Genomic DNA, 2,777 nt, shown 5'->3' on the forward strand with positions numbered 1-2,777 from the left:
CAGGGGAAAGTGCAAACGCAGTCCCCCACTCCCACAAATTATGCAGTTGAGTTTCCCACATTTGGGGAAATCACAGGGGTCAGCACATCCGGAGTGCAAGGGATAAGCGTCGCCCTGGGAAAACCACCTTCGTGATCATGGTCTCTCCCCTACCACGTAAGTATTTATTTATTTATTTATTTATTATTGAAATGGGATCTTGCTATGTTGCCCAGGTTGGTCTCAAACTCCTGGGCTAAAGTGCACCTCCTGCTTTGGTCTCTCGAAGTGCTCAGGCATAAGTCACCATGCCCAGGCTTTAAGCTTTTTAATATTTTTAATAATTTAATTTTTTTGTTAAAAACAAAAACACAGGCCAGGCGTGGCTCAAGCCTGTAATCCCAGCACTTTGGGAGGCCATGGGAGGTGGATTGTCTGAGGTCAGGAGTTTGGGACAAGCCGGGCCAACATGGTGAAACCTCATCTCTACTAAAAACTACAAAAATTAGCCAGGCATGGTGCGGGGCACCTGTAATCCTGGCTACTCGGGAGGATGAGACAGGAGAATTGCTTGAACCTGGGAGGAAGAAGCTGCAGTGAGCTGAGATGGCACCATTGCACTCTAGCCTGGGTGACAGAGGGAGATTCCATCTCAAAAAAGAAAAAGAAAACATACTCAATTGTGTTGACTCTTTGAACCAACTGCATCCAGGAATTTAGCTGAGGGCGCACCCAGAGATGAGGCCACAAAGGTTTCTTCCTTCCTGCCTTCCTCCCTCCGTCCCTCTGCAGGTTCCATGCCCCAAACCCTGCCATGGAGTGAGGACTCCTCTCTGCACCTCGCCCGGCCCCCCTGTGGATTTTGAAGTGATGGTCCCCCTAACACAGCTTCGGAACCAGGGGTGGTGTCTGAATGGGGAAGCCTTGAGGGTGAATGCGAGAGGAAGCGGGTGGGTTGATGCACTGCGGCCCTGCCCATCCCGGCCATCGCCACAAGGGGGCAGCACCTGGCTGCTGTGAGTCCGCCTCAATTTCTTCCCCTGCAGGTTTTTTTTGTTTTTGTTTTTGTTTTTGTTTTTGTTTTTGTTTTGTTTTGTTTTGTTTTTTTGAGACGGAGTTTCGCTCTTGTTACCCAGGCTGGAGTGCAATGGCGCGATCTCGGCTCACCGCCACCTCCGCCTCCTGGGTTCAGGCAATTCTCCTGCCTCAGCCTCCTGAGTATCTGGGATTACAGGCACACGCCACCATGCCCAGCTACTTTTTATTTGTATTTTTAGTAGAGACGGGGTTTCACCCTGTTGACCGGGATGGTCTCGATCTCTCGACCTTGTGATCCACCCGCCTCCTCGGCCTCCCAAAGTGCTGGGATTACAGGCTTGAGCCACCATGACCGACCTTTTTTTTTTTTTTTTTTTTAGACAGATGGGATTTCGCCAAGTTGGCCCAGGTTGGTCTTGAACTCCTGACCTCAGGTGATGTGCCCGCCTCGGCCTCCCAAAGTGCTGCCATTACAGACGTGAGCCACCTGCCTGGCCGCCTCTACAGATTCTATGTCCCAAACCCTGCCATGGCATGAGGAGTCCTCGCTCTACCGTGCCTGGCCGCCATGTGGCTTTTGAAGTGATGGTCCCCCTAACACAGCCTGGGATGCCAGGCGTGTTGTCTGAAATGGGGAAACCTTGAGGGCGAACGGATGAGGAAGCTGATGGGAGGATGTGCTCTGGCTGGGCCCATGCTGGCCATTGACAGGGGGCAGCACCGGGCTGCTGTGAGTCCCCTACAGATTCTCCCTCTGCGGGTACTATGCCCCAAATCCTGCCATGGGGTGAGGAGTCCTCTCTCCACCACGCACTGCTCCCCTGTGGGTTTTGAAGTAATGGTCCCCCTAACACAGGTTGGGACCCCAGGCGTGGTGTCTGAACTGGGGAAGCCTTGAGGGTGAATGGGTGAGGAAGCAGATAGGGGGATGTGCTCCGGCTCTGCCAACCCGGCCCTCAGCACAAGAGGGCAGCTCTGGGCTGCAGTGAGTCGGCCTCTATGTCTCCCTGTGCAGCTGTTTTCTTTTTTTTCTTTTCTTTCTTTTTTTTTTTTAATTGCATTTTAGGTTTTGGGGTACTTGTGAAGAACATGCAAGATTGATGCATAGGTACACACATGGCAGCGTGATTTGGTGCCTTCCTCCCCATCACCTGTATCTGGCATTGCTCCCCAACTCCCCACCCCCGGCTGTCCCTCCCCTGTTTCCCCACAACAGACCCCAGTGTGTCATGCTCCCCTCCCTGTGTCCATGTGTTCTCATTGTTCAACACCCGCCTATGAGTGAGAACATGCGGTGTTTGATTTTCTGTTCTTGTGTCAGTTTGCTGAGAATGATGGTTTCCAGGTTCATCCATGTCCCTACAAAGGACACGAACTCATCGTTTTTTATGGCTGCATAGTATTCCACGGTGTATATGTGCCACATTTTCCCTGTCCAGTCTATCATCGATGGGCATTTGGGTTGCTTCCAAGACTTTGCTATTGTAAACAGTGCTGCAATGAACGTTTGTGTACATGTGTCCTTATAGTAGAACGATTTATAATCCTTTGCTATATACCCAGTAATGGGATTGCTGGGTCAGATGGAATTTCTATTTCTAGGTCCTTTTGAAATCGCCACACTGTCTTCCACAATAGTTGAACTAATTTACATTCCCACCAAGAGTGTAATTGTAAAGTGTTCCTATTTCTCCACATCCTCTCCAGCATCTGTTGTCTCCAGATTTTTTAATGATTGCCATTCTAACTGGCATGAGATG

General features: G+C 50.5%; 1 non-coding gene across 1 annotated transcript; it reads right to left on the reverse strand.

Annotated features, from left to right (window-relative positions):
* Positions 1–164, reverse strand: LOC120367495 (U1 spliceosomal RNA). Its single transcript, XR_005581872.1, has one exon. It is a non-coding gene; the product is annotated as a U1 spliceosomal RNA (small nuclear RNA).
* Between the last annotated feature and the right edge of the window lie 2,613 nt (positions 165–2,777).

Source organism: Saimiri boliviensis, chromosome 12, assembly GCF_048565385.1.
Source record: "Saimiri boliviensis isolate mSaiBol1 chromosome 12, mSaiBol1.pri, whole genome shotgun sequence".
Taxonomy (NCBI): Eukaryota; Metazoa; Chordata; class Mammalia; order Primates; family Cebidae; genus Saimiri; species Saimiri boliviensis.